The sequence below is a fragment of the Hyla sarda genome, chromosome 11, assembly GCF_029499605.1.
Source record: "Hyla sarda isolate aHylSar1 chromosome 11, aHylSar1.hap1, whole genome shotgun sequence".
NCBI classification, from domain to species: domain Eukaryota; kingdom Metazoa; phylum Chordata; class Amphibia; order Anura; family Hylidae; genus Hyla; species Hyla sarda.
Genome location: NC_079199.1, coordinates 26,161,204 through 26,181,125, shown reverse-complemented (window position 1 = coordinate 26,181,125; position 19,922 = coordinate 26,161,204).

Genomic DNA, 19,922 nt, shown 5'->3' with positions numbered 1-19,922 from the left:
GTTCCACTATTGTTTATGCTTATTAGTCTATAAAACGTTTATATCCTTTTATATCTAGAAATCCCGTGTACTACCTACACGTAGAGCTGGTCCTCGTCTTTGCGATGACTGGAAGGGCGAATGAAATGCCTTGTTTTCACATGTTGTTGAGTAGGAACAGAAGGAGTGTACAGAACAGCCAGTACGGGGGGGGGAAAAAAAACCAATAATGTTGCTAATGGCAACCGATGAGTTAATTGATTACATTTTCAAATATTTACAGTCAGCCTAACAGTAGGATTCTGGGTGATTGCCATGGATGACATTGGTTTTTATAAATGCGCTGTACAAGTAAAAAAAAAAAAAAATGTTGTAGAAATTGCTTGTTTAGATGTCTACAAAAAGAAAATGCACACACATTTTTTTTTTTTTGGGGGGGGGGGGGCTTTTTAAATAATTACTGTTGTTTTTAAATTCTTCCTGTTATGCAGTCACATCAAAGGTTTTGATCGGTCAGGGCGCTGACACCTGGACCAATCTGTACATACAGCCAGGAGAAGCATGCGGCAGCGCTCTTCACTCTCCGACTTGGGGTTTCCTCTGATTCCCTGAACGAGACAAGCTCCAGATTATAATAGAGCTAGTCTCCTTTCCCATTGTTAATGTAGGTGAGTTTAATATTGGACCCAGTTCACACTACGGAATTCCGTTTTGTGAATTTCATTCAGAAATTCGGAGGCATGAAGGTAAAATGCAGGTGGAATTTCCGTCAAAAGATTTGGATCAAATAATTCCGCCAGAACCTTGAACCTGCTCAATGTTCTGGCGGAATCTGTGCCACAGACATTACTGTCTATCAGGATAGCAATGTCCTAGCGGGCCACACTCGGAATCTCCAAGGTGTGAACCAGGTCTCAAGTCCTACAGGAACGCGTGGGAACTGAGTTCCTGCACTTTTTCCACAGCAGGAACATTGTTCCTATTAGCAGGAGTCCTGCAGGACCAACCCTTGAGTGGAAATCTTGGGTGAGTTCCCACAGTTTTTTCCCCAGGACTTGACTCCGGGTGTGACCCCAGCCACCAAGCCTTAGTGCCAACAGTTTTCTTACCAGGGGCTTTATTCACAGATCATGATCTCTGTTCCTTTAGTTTGATTTCCTGACCTGCATCAAAGAGGATCAGTCAGCTGCAATTTACGTTCCAAACTGCTGACGTTGATAAATAGAAAATGGTTTTATTCTCAAAGTGTCAAAAAGGTGTCTCCAAGCCCCTGAAGTGCTGAGGGCTACAACGCCTCCTGGCTCCCCTCCGTTCTCGGCCCCTGTTTGATTGACAGTCAGCTGGAGGCTGAGCCCTGTTTCAAATCTCAAACCTGCCCACAATTTGCATGCTCATGGCAGGAACAAGATTTAAAAACAGAGTTTGGCGTCCAGCTGACTGTCAATCATGCAGGGACAGGGATTGTAGGGACAGCGAGGAGGCATTTTAGCCCCCAGCACTTCAGGCCTCTTTGACACTTTGTACAGGAGAATTAAAGCATTTTTCTATGTTATGAACGCACAGACTGATATATGAAAGGTATCATGTGTCTCCTTGCCCTAACAGCTATCTTTCAGTGTCTGCATTTTGGGACATAATTTGTACCTGACCAATTTCTCTCTAAATTACACAGTGTCCTCTGTGTGGGTCAGAACTTAGGGGGAGATTCATTAAAATTTGTGCAGAGAAAAACTGATCAGTTGCCCATAGCAACCAATCACCTCCCTTCTTTCATTTTTGAAAAGGCCTCTGAAAGTTGAAAGAAGCGATCTGATTGGTTGCTATGGGCAACTGGTCAACTTTCCCCCCTTAGTCTCTATGTGTATTCCATTGTGCATCTTAAAGGGGTACTCCGGTGGAAAGCATTTATTTATTTATTTTTAAATCAACTGGTGCCAAAAAGATTTGTAAGTGACTTCTATTTAAAAATCTTAATCCTTCCAGTACTTCTCAGATGCTGTATGCTCTACAGGAAGTTATTTTCTTTTTGAATTTACTTTCTGTCTGACCACAGTGCTCACTGCTGACACCTCTGTCTATGTCAGGAACTGTCCAGAGCAGGAGAGGTTTGCTATGGGGATTTGCTCCTGCTCTGGACAGTTACTGACAAGGACAGAGGTGTCAGCAGAGAGCACTGTGGTCAGACTGAAAAGAAATTCAAAAAGAAAAGAACTTCCTGTGGAGCATACAGCAGCTGATAAGTACTGGAAGGATTAAGCTTTTTAAATAGAATTCATTTACAAATCTGTTTAACTTTCTGGAATCAGTTGATTAAAATTATTTTTTTTTCCACTGGAGTATCCCTTTAAAAGAATATACAATAGAGAAAAAAGATGCTGTTTGATTCAGAAGATCAAACATGATCAAGCAGAAAAACCAGAATGGAGTTAATAATTTAGAAATAACTTAATGACTGTTTATCTCCTCCTATGTTACCAATGAGGCATTTAAAATAAAAAATAAATCATTTTGGAGGGCTTCTTTGAACAAAATATGTGGACATCACAACCATAGACCAGATCTTAATCAGAGAACAATGGGGGAAATTTATCAAAACCTGTACCGAGGAAAGGTTGCTAGGTTGCCCATAGCAACCAATCAGATCGCTTCTTTCATTTTTGAAAAGGCCTCTGAAAAATGAAAGAAGTGATCTGATTGGTTGCCATGGGCAGCTCAGCAACTTTTCCTTTGGACAGGTTTTGATAAATTTCCCCAAAAAAATTTTCCACTCAGCCCTCTGTACCAGACTGGGGTTTCTAGGGCCCACTAGAAAAATGAACTCTGGGCCCTCATTAAGATATACTACCCCTTTTAGACCTTTCGTATGCAGCAAAGCATCCACAATTTACACTGGCCATAATTTTGTGCAAATAATAGCAAAATGAAGACGTATTCAGGGGCCCATTGGGAGATTCACCTGTGGGCCATTGCTAGCCTAGTATTTATTCCCCTGCTTTATTATCTGGTAAACCACATCCAATGAAGAAATCTACGTCCTCTCAACAGCTTAGTATTTTGAGTTATTCATTTCTCAATTTGTGTTACCGTATATACTTGAGTATAAGCCGAGTTTTCATGCAGAAACCGCCACCCTCGGCTTATACTCGGGTGAACTCTCTGCCTGTCAATCCCTTCTCAGTGGTCTTTAACCTGCGGACCTCCAGATGTTGCAAAACTTCAACTCCCTGCATGCCCGGACAGCCGATGGCTGTCCGGGCATGCTGGGAGTTGTAGTTTTGAAACATCTGGAGGTCCGCAGATTGAAGACCACTGCCGGGCTTTCGTCATCATCCAGATCCCCCTTTAGTTTTCTACTCACCTCCCCTCAGTGGGAAGGAAGGGTGAGCTGGTCTATGCTGCAGGGACCGTCCGGGACCGTCTGGTGGGGAGGGTTAGTCGTTCCGGGCTGTCCATTTTCAACGGGAGGCCCTCTTCTCCACTCTGGGCCGGCCCCGGCCTAGTGACGATGCCTTGACGACGACGCACAGGGACGTTCGTGTGCAGCAGATGTGCCTGCGCATGAACGTCCCTGTGCGTCGTCGTCAAGGCAACGGAGAAGAGGGCCTCCCATTGAAAATGGACAGCCCGGAACGACTAACCCTCCCCACCGGACGGTCCCTGCAGCATAGATGGCCCGGACCAGCTCACCCTTCCTTCCCACTGTGGGGAGGTGAGTAGAAAACTAAAGGGGGGTCTGGATGATGACGAAGGCCGCAGTGATCTTCAACCTGTGGACCTTAAGATGTTTCAAAACTACAACTCCCAGCATGCCCGGACAGCTGTCCGGGCATGCTAGGAGTTGTAGTTTTGCAACATCTGGAGGTCCGCAGGTTGAAGACCACTGATGAAGGGATTGACAGGTGGTGATGATGAAAGGGGGGGCGGGGATGATGATAGGGGGTGATGATGATGAGGGTCTGGATGATGACAGGGGGGGTGATGACAGGGGGATGATGACGGGGTGATGATGACGGGGGTGAAAATGACAGCGTGATGATGACGGGGGTGAAAATTACAGGGTGATGATGACGGGGTGATAATGACAGGGTGATGATGACGGGGGTCTGGATGATGACATGGGGGAGGTGATGTATTTCCCACCCTAGGCTTATAGTCGAGTCAATAACTTTGAAATTAGGGGCCTCAGCTTATATTCGGGTCGGCTTATACTCGGTATTTATATACAGTATTTATTTATTTTTTTATTTTAGCATTTAAAAGGAATTTCTCTCCAAACTGCGACAAAATGTTTTCCCATTTTACACTTTCAACGTAATCTTGGTAAAAAGTTCTTTCATTGCCAAAGAAAAAAAATCGAATGCAGTGCAACTGAAATGGGACCACGTTGTATAATGTCTAATGTTTTCTCCTGGAACCCACATTGCCTGCACAGTAAAAATACATTTTCAGGGAAAACAAAGATACAATTTGATTGGTTTTGTTGAAGGAAGCGTGATATCAGGGATGATCATTTATACGAGGCTTTTTTTTTTTTTTTCTATCATCCACTTTTTCTTCAGTCAAAACAATAAAGCTGAGTATTTTCCATTCTCTTGGGAGGTTTATATAGAATTTATATCAGCAATGACTAGGGTAGGGAGAACAAAAGTAGGGGGGGGGGGGGGAATTACGGATTTCCGAGGATGCAAAGCACCTCATTGGCGAGTCTTCCTATGCGTCTGCTGACAGCTGATGACTAGATTACACAAAAGACCAGTAACTTGGGCTATTAGCACCAGGCAATCATGGCCCCATTATTCTAATTACACGGGTATTTGCATACAATCACGTTATGTATTTCACATCCCTGTTGGAGAAATCCTTTACTTACTGGGGTTTCTGTCTATGGTAATGTGCAAATATTTATACTGCTTTTTCACATGTTCCCAAAGAACATGCACATTTGTATTGGCACAGACCCTTGTAGCATATCTATTCCTAGAAAATGAACTCAATCACATGGCTAACACGAAATTCTTCAATACATCCTTCACAAACACGCTTTTGTTTTTTATTTCTTTGTTTTGTTTTTGCCTTTTTGGCCCCTAAAACATAATTGTTTTTTTAGGGTGCTGTAATACCTTTTATCTGTAGCATTATTTCCATTACAAATAATTTGTAATTTGTTTTACCCAAAGAGGTTTTACAGAAAGAAAGAAAAAAAGTGCTGGAAAGATGCCATGATGATTTTTGGCTTTTAGTTTTCGGAGAAAAAAAAAATCTCACTAAGTTAATAGTGAAATATAAAAAAAAAAACACCAAACCCAGGATGCTTTTTTTGTTCATGGCATTTTTCTCCCTCCAGTGGTGTTGTCCAGATCAGTAGCCGTTATTCCTATACGCAGCTGTGGTGAGCCATGGGGTGTGATGTGAGGTGTAGGGGCAGCTGGTGTTGCCCAGGGGTAGATGGTATTAACCCCTTCGTGTTCATGACGCCAGGGCGTGGTTTGCCTATGTATCCACCCGAAGGTAGCAACGCTAGTCCTAGGTTAGGCAGGGCAAATAATAGTCAAAGGCCAGATTAAGGGTAACGGCAGTTTTTACTGAGTTAAAGAAGATTGCGGGAGGCACTCACCATACTTCAATAATGAGCAAACTTTATTCTTCATCCGTGCAATAAGGTAAGCATGGACAGGTGCAGACACTGGAAACCGGGCTTCACAACTACAACCGTTTCACTCCGCCGTGGAGTTTCATCAGGTTGTGTTGTGTCTTTTACTGAGGTAGACAGATGGTACAGTCTTTACAGCTCAGCCAGGATCCCAGAGAGGTGACCAGTAACACAGGGGACCTCTCAGCTTGCTGGGACTTTCAGTGACTTGACAGATTTTAGCGCAGCCACACTGACTATAACTGACTTGACTTGACTGAAGATAGTGACAGCAAACAAAGATGACTTGACTTACTGACTTGTAGCTGCAATTTAGGCTTGAGGCCTCCAGATGTGTTGGACACTAGTTCTGAGACATCTGGACTGGACTTGACCTCAGGATCTAAGAGAGGTGTAAGAGAGAGATTGTAGTACCTCCCCCTCTTATAAAGGGGGCTGAGCAAAACGCCTGTAGGCTAGTTGCAGGTCATCTGGTCACCTGGTATTCTCTGGGTAACAAAACATATGACTTAAACATGTGACAACCATTATTAGGTGACTAACAATCATGTGACCATATCAAAGCTCCTTTACACTAAATACACAACCTATACACAATATGGGGGAACACTGTAGGAGAGCCCTGAGGACATACAGGGACTCAAAAAGACAGGACTGTAGGAACATATCCCATACTGGGACATCACAAACCCCCCTACTTAAGCAAAGTCACCCTTGACGTCCGTCCTCGAAGGCTTTGAGGAGCGAAACGGCCATTTCCAGGTTGTTGTTGAAAAAACTGATAATACAAGAGAGTCTCTGCATCAATTTCCATACATGCACTGATAAATTGTATAACTGAATAACCATGGATTACTGGAGAATAAGAATTATGTATAGCAATGACAATATACCTATGACTATAGTATAAACATGACTTATGGACTATGACTATGCATATTATGACATCTGACTATGCATATTATGACATTTGACTATGCATAATATGACATTTGACTATGCATATAACATTTTCTACATATGACATGACACTTGCGGATTGGGTTGCTGGAGGCTTTCTGCCCAATGCCTTTACTACTGGGGTCCCTTAGCATTACACACTTCTCGCCAGAACACTAGATATATTTAGACATTTGATAGATAACATTTGACACTTGTTACCTTTGACTTTTTAGGTTACATGCTTTGTGGGAACAGGAATACCTTCTGGACAGCAAAGTATCCTGAGCATGTGGACACAAGAAAAATCCCATTAGACATTTTAGACATAGGAGACATTGGTATGGACTGTGTAGTTGTGAGTGTTACAGCCCTAATGTTCATGAGACATGTGTACATGACTTTATGTGTACTATGTATGAACTATGTGTAGTACACGACTTTACTCTTTATTTAGCTTTGACTCTACATGATGCTAGTCCTTCTATCTTGTGGGTAGATGACCCTGGGTAGACCATTGGGATTTACGCAGCACCACCTCTTGCGACTTAGGAACACTTCCCTCTTCGGGAGCTCTTGGCACGACTGGAGCGATAGAGGCCTCTTGAAGATCCATTTCCAGAGTTGAAGCTGGTTCTTGACTATCTGGACTCGGGCTGGCTAGCAGAGATACTGGAGATCCGGAAACCGGAGTGTAGACCGGTGCCAATGGTGACAGGACTTGAGCTGGTGAGGTGACTAGAGTTGTTTGCACTGGCCCCTGAGATGGCATGATACCAAAGATTGCAGGTTGGCTGGGAGAGAACATGGGGACATCCAGGGATGGGTGGATCCCCTATTCAGGCACATACTCTCGTGTAGGTCTGACAGCTGGTGGAGAAGGTACAGGAGGTTCAGGCAGGTCTTCCTTGCAACACCACTTTACGACTCGGCTTGTACCCAGGTTTCTGTATTGCGTACACATCTGAGTCTGGGTAGGGTACAGCCATCACCATGTAGAGCTCCGTCTCCCAGATGAAGTCCAGTTTGTGGACTCCTCGGGAATTTCCGCAGCCAGTCCTTGTTGCCTAACTGGAGGGTTTTGGCGGAGGCATGACGGTTGTAGTCTTGCTGTTGCCTTTGCAATCTTTTGTTGACAATCTCTCTGGCTTCCTGGATCCTTCTTTGGTGATCAGAGACCTACTCCATAGAAGCTTGCGGAGAGTTGTTGAAGGGAGCTTGGAGTCCAAATGTCCGGTCTTTTGGCAGCTGCCCTTGTCAACCCATCATCAAGTTGATCGGGGTATATCCAGTAAAACAGTGGACTGTGTTATTATAAATTTCCAGCAATTCGGGCAACAACCATGGTCATTCTTTGTGCCTTGACACAGACGCTGCTCGCAGCATGTGGATAAAAACTTGATTGATACGCTCACAGAGCCCGTTCCCTTGAGGGTGGTAAGCAGTAGTCCGGAGTTTCTTGCAGGTGTTGAACTGACACAGCTCCTGAAAGAGTTGGGCCTCGAAGGCCGTTCCTCAGTCTGTTAGGACAAACTCTGGACACCCAAGGATTTGCACCCAATGAGAGTAGAACATCTGGGTCGTGGTTTTGGCTGTGAGGTCTTTAACTGGCACTACGACAACCCACTTGGAGCAGTGATCCACCATGGTGAGAGCATAAGTGTACTCGGACCTGGTAGGATACAACTTGACATGATCTAGCATGACCAACTGGTCAGGCCTTTCACTCTGGATGGAGTGGAGGGGTGCTCTGGCATCTTTGCGCCCGTTCTTTGTGACGTTGCAGATGGCACACTCACTGCACCAATTCTCAATGTTGCTCCGCATCCCAATCCAGTAGAACCTTCGTCTGACAGTAGCTTCGGTTTTGTGGATTCCAAAGTGTCCCGACTGATCAAGATATGTATTGAGGACCATTTCCGCATCTCTTGGGGGAACCAGATTTTGATAAGTCGATCACCAGAAACCGGATCCAAAGAGTTTCGGTACAACAGTCCCCTGTGCACGAACAGTTGCTTCCTCTGTCACCACAGACGTTTCAACTCGTAGCCCCACTGGGCCTGGCATAGACGGGTTGGTACCTTTTTCATCAGATGGTAGTCCAACAGATCCCCCATGATTTAATTTTTGTCTTGTAGAGTCTCCCACGTGTATAGGTCTTCCTGGACCTTCACGGACCTGGGATCACCCTCTTCAAGGGTGGTCACAGTATTCTGACTCATGAACCTCTGGAAAAACTGGGGCATCTCCTCATCTTCCCACTCGTCCTTGACAGGTGGTTCTTTACAGGGGACATTCGAGACAGTACATCGGTGTTGAAATTTGACTTGCAGCTTCTGTCCTTGGCAAAATTGTAGTTGGCCAATCTTGAGGCCCAACGCTGCTTGATGGCACCCAGTTTGGGAGTATTCAGATGGGACAAAGGGTTATTATCCATGTAGACAGTGAATGGCGTGGCAGCCAAGTAGTCTTTAAACATTTCAGTTACAGCCCATACGAGGGCAAGGAGTTCTGGCTTGAAGGAGCTGTAGTTGGCATTGTTCTTCTCTGCTCCTCGCAGATTACGACTGGTATAGGCTATCACTCGCTCTTGCCCTTCTTGAACTTGGGACAGGAGAGCTCCCAGACCTTTAAAGCTGGCATTAATATACAACTGGAACGGCTGTCTGTAGTCTGGATACGCCAGAATGGGTGGTTCTGTCAACAGGTGTTTAAGAGCTCAGAACACTGTTTCTTGCTCTTCGGCCCACTCAACAGGTTCTACTGTAGTTCTCCTTCGCCTTACCCCTGAGGAGAGCCATGAGGGGTTCTGCAATCTGAGTGAAGTGGGAAATGAAGCAGCGGTAGTAGCTGGCAAATGCTGTCTTTCACAGTGCGCGTGGTAGGTCAGTTCTTGACAATCTCTACCTTCTAAGGATTAGGCTGGACTCCCTCGGCGCTGACAATATGACCTTGGTAGTGTACCTGAGATTTAAGCAGATGACCCTTTGACGGCTTAATCTTTAGCCCATGTTTGATCAAGACTTGGAAGATTGACAGGTGACTAAGGTGCTCCTGGTAGGAATTAGTAGCTGTAGCTGTCCTGTGAGCAACTGCACCTGTTGATTAGGAGGGAGAGAATAAAAGACAAACAAACTCTGGATCCTCTCCTTGAATTCCCTCAGGGTGAAGGGGGTCTCCATTGTAGGTAGGGAGGACAGGGTTCCCCATGAATATTGGTGCTGACATCTTGTAGACTTTTTGAGTACACCGTCCCTTTAAGATGAATTGAGTGCGCTGTCGCTTTAAGAGGAATTGAGTGTGCTGTCGCTTTAAGAGGAATTGAGTGCGCTGTCACTTTAAGAGGAATTGAGTGCGCTGTCCCTTTAAGATGCTTGATAAGTTGCTGCAGCAGCTTAGTCTTGACTGATGGGAACACTTTGGGTGGCGCTCCCCCCCGATGTGGTAAGTAACCGGGGACACTGCTAGGCACTAGAGGGTTAATGCCGGGAGCCACCGGCACCAGAGACTTACTTGTAATGATTGTTAGTGTATGCAGAGTCTGCGCTGCAGCGGATGCTTGACTGGGGACAATGGAGCTGGACGCAGCCGCCAGAACCTCCAATATGGCTGTGCCTGGGGAGCTTCCTGTTTTGCTCCGGTCGGTAAAGTCTTCCCCTGTGCAACACAGGGCAGACATTTAGTTCCTCCCTGCAACACTGAAGAGGCGTCGCTGTTGGGAACTGACTGGGCGGAGCTGCAACCGCTCCCGCGCACGGGAAACATTAGACTACATTTAACCCTTTCAGGTACTGACTTTGCACACTCCGCAATGTCAATTAACAGTCTTTCCTTCGCCTCCCCCACTATTTTACCAGCGCCTGCCAGTAAAACTTTGCAGTAACAAAAGTCCCGTACACTTTTCTGGCGCAAACTTTTTCACATCAGCATGCGATTTTTCTTGGACACAGTTCAGACTAGGGGGGAGGACTTGTGGCTTTGTGGCATATGGCACACACCTGAATCCTGTTTGTGATGGCAAAAGATTGTGGTGAGCCACTGGGTGTGATGTGAGGTGAAGGGGCAGATGGTGTTGCCCAGGGGTAGGTGGTAATAACCCCTACGTGTTTGTGACGCCAGGGCGTGGTTTGCAATGTAACCACCCGAAGGTAGCACCGCTAGTCCTAGGTTAGGCAATGCAAATAATAGTCCAAGGCCAGGTTAAGGTTAACGGTAGCTTTTACTGAGGTAGACAGATGGTACAGTCTTTACAGCTCGGCCAGGATCCCAGAGAGGTGACCAGTAACACAGGGGACCTCGCAGCTTGTTGGGACTTGCAGTGACTTGACAGACTTTAGCGCAGCCACACTGACTATAACTGACTTGACTGAAGATAGTGACAGAAGATAAAGATGACTTGACTTATTGACTTGTTGCTGCAATTTAGGCTTGAGGCCTCCAGACGTGCTGAACACCAACTCTGAGTAGTCTGGACTGGACTTGACCTCAGGATCTAAGAGAGGTGTAAGAGAGAGATTGTAGTACCTCCCATAGACTTCTATTTATTAAAAATGCATAGAAAAAGTTGCATATGTACATTTTTTTTACCATCACATTTTTTTTTATAGAAACCCATCACATTATTTGTAATGAAAAAAAAAAAGCTGGGGAAAAATAAAACATGGCCCGATCCAGAGGACAGAAACTATCTGGTTTGCCCATAACAACAAATCACTGCTCAGCTTTCATTTTATCAGAGCAATCTGAAAATAAAAAGCTGAGCAGTGATTGGTTTCTTTGAGCAAATCAGAAAGATCCTCGACATATTGGGAACCTGTCACCAGAATTTTACTGCCTTACCTTAATAAATTCCCCGTTTGTCACTAAGGCCTACTGAGTGCGTGTTTACCCAGTCGTCCGTGATATTTATAAGTTTCCGCGCCCACCTGTAAATGATTGGCAGCGTGTTGCCATTACTGTGCAGAGATGTCAATGACAGATGGATGTGCAGGCCGGATCGGCAGCTCATGAACATTGTGGACTACTGAGCGTGTGTAGTCCATATTAAAAAACAAAACAAAAAAAACATGGAATTTATTACAATTATGACAACTATGAAGAAAACGAATTTCAGGTAGGGCGGTATAAATCTAGTGAAAGATTATTTTAACCATGACCCCTTTTAGGTCAAAAACAAAAAATGACCTGCATGGCAACAAGTCCCAAAACATTTCGGCTATTGCTTGATAAATGGGTCTGATAAGTCAAAAGGAGAAATTTATAAAAAGCAGTGTAGATGAAGAGTGGAGCAGTTGCCCATAGCAACCAATCAGATTGTTTCTTTCATGTTTCACAGACCTTTTTAAAAATGAAAGAAGCAATCTGATTGGTTGCTATGGGCAACACTGGTTCTGATAAATCTCCCCTAAAGACTTTAGCAAAATGCAGCAGACAACCTACTCAAATTGCTTGATGAATTTCTTCCTCCCTATGGGCCTCATTTATGAGAACTGTCTGTATTGTCCATAGTAACCAATCAGAGTTCAGCTTTCATTTTATCAGGGCTGAGCTGTGACTGGTTGTTATAGGCAACAGTTTTGATTAATCTGTCATGGTGTATTATTGTCACATATTTTAGAAAATATATATACTATTAAAATATATACAATATATACTATTTAGGAATATAATAGGCCATATTTATCAATCTGTCCAAGTCAAACACTGTCTGGGTTTCCCATAACAACCAATCAGAGCTCAGCTTTCACATCCAGCACTTAAGATATCCAGCACTTAAGATATGAAAGCTGAGCTGTGACTGGTTGCTATGGGCAACAAAAACTGGTTTTCTTATAGACCGTTTTGATGAATCTGACATGAATCTGATTTATACATATTTGTGAAACTTATTTAATACTATAATATTTATCAATCTGTCCCAAGAAATAACTGTCTGGTGTTCCCATAACAACCAATCACAACTCAGCTTTCATTGTCCTCAAACTTGCTAAAATGTAAAAGCTGCGTGTGATTGGTTGTTATGGGCAAAACCAGACAGTTTTGGCCTCAAACAGGTACATGGGCCAATGTATCACACGCGTTCTGTCTTCATAAAACTTAAAAGAGCCTAACAAAACAACCAATGGTAGCAGTCATGTGATTCAACATATGACTGACCCAGGGGTCAAGTCCTGGAGAAAAAATGTGGGAACTCACCCAAAGTTTCCACTTAAAGGGGTACTAGACATCTTATACCCTATCCAAAGGATAGCGGATAAGATGTCTGATCCCTGGGGTCCTGACGCTGGGGACCTCCACATTCTTCCTGCTGCACCCGGCATTTGTTTAGAGCATTGGGTGCAGCGCCGGAGGCTCGTGATGTCACAGTCATGGCCCCTCGATGCAAGTCTACAGGAGGGGGCGTGACGGCCGTCACGCCCCCTCCCATAGACTTGCATTGAGGGGGCATTACTGTGATGTCACGAGCCTCTGCCCCGCATCACCAGTCATCTGTCACGGAGCAAAGCTCACTCCGTGCGCTGGATGTCTGGGGTGTCACAGCCGAGATCGCGGGGGTCCCCAGCAGCTGAACCCCCACGATCTGAAATCTTATCCCCTATACTTTGGATAGGGGATAAGATGTCTAGGGGTGGAGTATCTGTCACGATTCGGCTGGCAGGAGGTGGATCCTCTGTGCCAGAGAGGGGTTGGCGTGGACCGTGCTAGTGGACCGGTTCTAAGCTGCTACTGGTTTTCACCAGAGCCCGCCGCAAAGCGGGATGGTCTTGCAGCGGCGGTAGCAACCAGGTCGTATCCACTAGCAACGGCTCAACCTCTCTGACTGCTGAAGATAGGCGCGGTACAAGGGAGTAGGCAAGAGCAAGGTCGGACGTAGCAGAAGGTCGGGGCAGGCAGCAAGGATCGTAGTCAGGGGCAACGGCAGGAGGTCTGGAACACAGGCTAGGAACACACTGGGAAACGCTTTCACTGGCACGATGGCAACAAGATCCGGCAAGGAAGGGAAGGGGAAGTGAGGTTAAATAGGGAAGTGCACAGGTGAATGAACTAATTAAGCCAACTGCGCCAATCAGCGGCGCAGTGGCCCTTTAAATCGTAGAGACCCGGCGCGCGCGCCCTAAGGAGCGGGGCCGCGCGCGCCGGGACAGGACCGACGGAGAGCGAGTCAGGTACGGGAGCCGGGGTGCGCATCGCGAATCGCATCCCGGCTGGGAGAGGTATCGCAGCGCACCCGGTCAGCAGGTCTGACCGGGGCGCTGCGATTGCGAGGATGTTGCGAGCGCTCCGGGGAGGAGCGGGGACCCGGAGCGCTCGGCGTAACAGTATCCCTTTAAGGGCTGGTCCTGCAGGACTCCTGCTAATGGGAACTGCGTTCCTGCCAAGGAAAAAGTGCAGGAACTCCATTCCCATGAGTTCCTGTAGGACTTGAGCCTTGGACTGACCATAATCTTGTATGACGTAAGTAAAGTACTAATGCCTATTCATGTGACTGTACCAATAGTCATGTGATTGGGATGCCAGAAGACAGGCTTACATGGTGCCTAAAAGCAGCCGCTCTCCTGCTCTTAAATACATTAAGCATAAAGTTCTATGGCGATCTAAGTCCTGCTCTTTGGAACCACGGGAGGTCGGAGTATTGAGGGCATAATACAAATGCTAATATGTAGCTGCATTATGTCGGTGTGAAAGCAGCCTCAATATGTGACTCTTAAATCTCAATCCCATACATGCCACTGCTGCCGCCAGCACACAAAGAACACCGCACTTCTTCAATTCTTATATTAAAAATAGTTCTGCTTCATTTCACACTGAAAAACTGCATGAAATGTGATGTTAAAATGAGAGGTCTCTTATATGGAGCTGTAAGGGTATATAGCTGTCAATGGAGAGGGGTGCGAAAACCATATGTTACTCGCAACATTAGTACAATTTTCTATTTGCTTCAGTTTACTTGTCATTAACACCTCTGCACCCAGGACTCATTTCTGTAACATTGTGGACAGATGTCTCCGTCTGATTCCATTATTGTTAACAATAAGGCCAATAGCATCTACAGATAGAAGGCATTTGGTAAAAAAAGAGAAATAATGGGTGGAAAATATCTGCAAAAAAAGGATGTTTGTGCTATATTGCACATTTCTATGTTGATTGTATATATTACAAATTTCCATGTTTGTTGTGTGTATTGAAGAGTTCTATGTATGTATTGTAGATTTCTGTATTTGTTGTGTGATTTGTAGATTTCTATGTTGGTTTTATACATTGCACATTTCTATGTTTTTATCTTTTGCAATTTCCATGTTGATTGTATATATTACAGATTTATATGTTTCTTGTATATATTGCAGATTTATATGCTTCTTGTATATACTGCGTATTTCTATGTTGGTTGTATGCGCTTATATAAATTGCAGATTTGCATGTTTGTTTTATGTATTGTAGATTTCTCTGTTGGTTGTATGTTTGTTGTATATAGTGCACATTTTAATGTTTGTTGTATGTATTGCATATTTCTATTTTGGTTGTATCTTTGATATGCATATTGTACATTTCTATATTTGTTGTATAAATTACACAATTCTTTGTATATATATTGCACATTTCTACTTTGGTTGTATTTATTACCCATTTCTATGATTGTACATGTTGCAGATTTCTACATTTGTTATATGCATTGCAGCTTTTTATGTTGTTTGTAGATTTCTATGTTTGTTTTATGTATTGCAGATTTCTATGTTTGTTGTATATAATGCATATTTTTTATGTTTGTTGTATTTTTGTTGTATATATTGCATATTTTATGTTTGTTGTTTTTTTTTTGTTGCATGTATTGAAGATTTCTACATTTGTTGTATGCATTGCAGCTTTTTATGTTGTTTGTAGATTTCTTTGTTTGTTTTATGTATTGCAGATTTCTATGTTTGTTGTATATAATGCATATTTTTTATGTTGTATATATTGCATTTTTTATGTTTGTTGTTTTTTTTTGTTGCATGTATTGAAGATTTCTACATTTGTTGCCTGCATTGCAGCTTTTTATGTTGTTTGTAGATTTCTTTGTTTGTCTTATGTATTGCAGATTTCTATGTTTGTTGTATATAATGCATATTTTTTATGTTTGTTGTATTTTTGTTGTATATATTGTATATATTGGAGATTTCTATGTGTGCTGCGTGTGCTGCATGTTTGTTGTATATATTGGAGATTTCTGTGTTGGTTGTATGTTTGTTTTACATATTGCAGATTTAATTTTTAATAGTTTAATAGTTTGTTGTAGGCATTGCAAAACATTATTTATTTACAAGTGCCCCCCTAAGATTCCTCCAATGCTGGTGATTTCTATATACAGCACTGTGGAATATGTTAGTGCTATAGCATTACATTAATAAACAATCAACATATGATCCACATCTATGAATACCTACATACTAAAAGCCCACATCTAAATACATGATAATATTGGGCCTTGTCGGTAGACCCCACCGCCACCACCACCGGCGGATAAGCCCTGTTCTGTAGGTGCACACTTGTCTTGTTAGACAGCTGTGATTGATGAGTCAGTGACTACAAGAAAATTGCTTCCCATGAATTATTCAGCAAGTCTTCTCTTTGTCGTTCCACAGGCTGATAGGACGCGTGGCAAGCTAAGCACAATTCACTTGCAGATCAGGAACAAGCAGGTATTAAAAATAGCTTTGTGACAACATTGCCTCTCCGGATCATGTTTGGACTTTCTGCTGCCTGTGTTGAAAATGTGGGGGGGATAAAAAAAACTCCCCTAAATCAAGGGTGGAGGGGGGGGGGGTTGTTTAGAAGGCAGATGTTGCACTGATAAAGCAATGTCATCATCTCCACTGTGAAACAATATCCAGAGCTGTGTATAATATATTCTAAAGGATGCGGCAGGGCCTGTAACATATCTGGCAGGATACACATGCTTCTTGAGCTGTGACTATTAGAGATGAGCGAACTTACAGTAAATTCGATTCGTCACGAACTTCTCGGCTCGGCAGTTGATATCTTTTCCTGCGTAAATTAGTTCAGCCTTCAGGTGCTCCCGTGGGCTGGAAAAGGTGGATACATTCCTAGGAAAGAGTCTCCTGGGACTGTATCCACCTTTTCCAGCCCACGGGAGCACCTGAAAGCTGAACTAATTTATGCAGGAAAAGTGCCGAGCCGAAAAGTTCGTGACGAATCGAATTTACTGTAAGTTCGCTCATCTCTAGTGACTATTGCAGAGGGGCTTGACTAACTAGAGACTGATATTTCCTTTACTTGCTGAGAAACCGGCTTTAAAGGGGTACTCCACTGGACAGCGTTCGGAACGAAATGTTCCCAATGCTGTGCGCGGGCTGCGGAGGTTGGCCCCACCCCTCAATGCAAGTCTTTGGGGTCAATGCAAGTCCGCCAGCGAGCGGAGCTCCGTAAGCAGGGCAGCGGAGTACCCCTTTAAGAACTAAAAACTCTGTGTACACAATAAACATCTCCAGACCCTATAATACGTATGGGGGAGGTTTGTAAGCATGCTCTGTGATCTGTGCAGAGGTCATTCGATAGGGAACAGGGAGGCTGAGCTGCTATTGTGTTATCTATCTACTGATGTCACCTTTTACTGTAATGATCGCTTTCCAGCAGCGTTCTCCTTATTATCACAGCCAGAACAGGAAGTTGCAGCTTACGATTAGGCCTAGGGGATTTCTTCTGTCATATCTGACTGCAGGATATGGCTAGAGATAAACTGAGCTCCAAAATTTGTCAAATTTAGAGCAGGATTTCTGAGTAAAAAGAAAATAAAATCAAGACAGGACTCCAAGGAGAGTCAGTAAGAGTCCTGCTGACCCCACCCACACAGTGACTGACAGTTCTGTACACAGCCTTATACAGGGAGAGCTGTCAATTAGAGATGAGCGAACTTACAGTAAATTTGATTCGTCACAAACTTCTCGGCTCGGCAGTTGATGACTTTTCCTGCATAAATTAGTTCAGCTTTCAGGTGCTCCGGTGGGCTGGAAAAGGTGGATACAGTCCTAGGAGACTCTTTCCTAGGAATGTATCCACCTTTTCCAGCCCACCGGACCACCTGAAGGCTGAACTAATTTCCGCAGGATATGTCATCAACTGCTGAGCCGAGAAGTTCGTGACGAATCGAATTTACTGTAAGTTCGCTCATCTCTACTGTCAATCACTAGGTGTGTCCAAAGTGCAACTGATGCAGCCAGACACTGCTGTTTTACCCTATTTTGGTGCAGTTTCCACATCCATTGTTATTGGCCACAAGGGGGGAGATTTACCAAAACATGTCTAGAGGAAAAGTTGCTTAGTTGCCCATAGCAACCAATCAGATCACTTCTTTCATGTCTATTCCTCTGTTCCATTCTGCGACTAGTAGTAGTACCTAAAAAATAAAGATAAAAAAAGTAAAAATCACATACACTACATTAAACACATAATTAAAATACATTACTAATAAAAAGTTTCACCAAATTAATTATAAAATTCTTATTTTTTTTACAAATAAATGGCCCTTTTATACAATTTAATATTGTCGGCTACATTTTTAGGTCCCTGTCCATCCTTTTTTTTTTTTGGTACCCAGCAAAATTCTAAAAAAAACGCTAAAAGGGACCAAAAATACAATCTCCACACAAAGGCAAAAATTCCAGAAAAACCGCAAGAAAAAAACGCCAAATGCAGGAAAATGCCATCGTGTTTTTTCTGGTGTTTTTTTTTTTTTTTTTTTTTTGGGCCAGTGGAAACTTAGCCTTACAGTGCACCATACTTTATGCATGGGGACCATTTTCTAGTAGGTAGGCTTCTCAAAGAGGTTTCACTGTTTTTTATGAAATAAACAAGCTGGAGGACTATGCTCTAAGTTTTAAGACAGATCTTCAAGGGGGAAAAAAGGAAAAGACCAGAGGACGGCGCCTCATGTGTTGCCCGAGATATAGAAGTCCGCTAAGTGGGGATTTAGCAGATTCTATAGATTGTCCGCTCACCTTTAGCGTACACCAAACACCATTATTAAGGGTACGTGATAAATGAAAAGGATCCATTCAAGCCAGAAAGTCCTAGGAAAAGCCACTGGTTGAGTTGTAGTGAAATTGCGTGAAGGCGAAGAAAATTGCCTTTTCAGTCCTGGTGCTCGGAATCCCAACAGAATTGACAGAAAGCATAAAAGTATAGAAACAACATTTATTCTATACACCAATAGTGCAATTTGGTGTTTCTGAAATGCACCATTGGTGTATAGAACAAGAGTAAGGCTGGAATTCCACTTGAATTTTTTTGGGGGAAAAATGCCAAGAAAAATGCCAGTTCTGCTGCATGGCGCTTTTTTCTTCCAAAAAAACGCTGCGGCCAGATGTTTGCTGTAACTCAATGAAAAAAAACGCAAAATTAATTTTTCACGTGTTTTTCAGTTTGGCCTTTTTTTTAAAATCCTTTTGGCCTTTTTTTCACTCTTTTTCAGCTCCTTGGCGGCTTTGCTAAATCGCAGCATGTTGAGCCTATGGCGTTTTTTTCCTGAAATTGTGGCGTTTTTCTCCCATAGAAGTCTAGGGGAGTAAAAAACGCCAAGAAAAACGCCATGTGGGTTTAACTTTGGTGTTTTTGCTGGCGGTTTTAATTCTTTTTTGGACTTTAGTGATCCAAAAGAGTGATAGAGATACCTTTTTTTTTATAAAATTTCGTAGGGTACCATAAAAAAAAAATGATAAAAAAGATACAGTAGTGATGGAAAAAATTTAATTTAACGAAATTTATCTTTTTTTATTAATTTTTAAACAGGGATCAATTTATGTGTGCGGGCAGGGCACTAAAAATGTAGCAGACAATAATAAAAATGTGTGTGTGTTTTTCACTTACATTTTTTAGGTAGTACTACTGCTCCCAGCATGGAACACACTGTTCCATGATGGGAGTAGTAGTACTTGTACTAATTGACAGGGTTGTTGCGACCCTTCTGTATAATTTTGGATGCGGCCGCTCTTCTATGCACTGCCGTGTATATACACCGATTCATATTTCCCGCAGAGAGCTGTGATTGGCCAGATGGTTCCAGCCAATCACAACTCTCTGCGGGAAATATAAATATGTGTATCTATACGTCAGTGCAGGGGACCATAGAAGAGCGGCCGGCCGCATCTACACATTATACAGGAGGATCACAGCAGTTGTCAGGAGTGACATTGGCTGTGATCTTTCTTTAACTACAGGTACTACTACTCCCAACATAGAGCACACTCTGCTCAATGCTGGGAGCTGTAGTAGCTGCATTAATAGACAGATTGCAACAGGTGTCAGAAGTTACACTCGCTTCGACTTGTCTCTTAATGCAGGTACTACAGCTCCCATCATG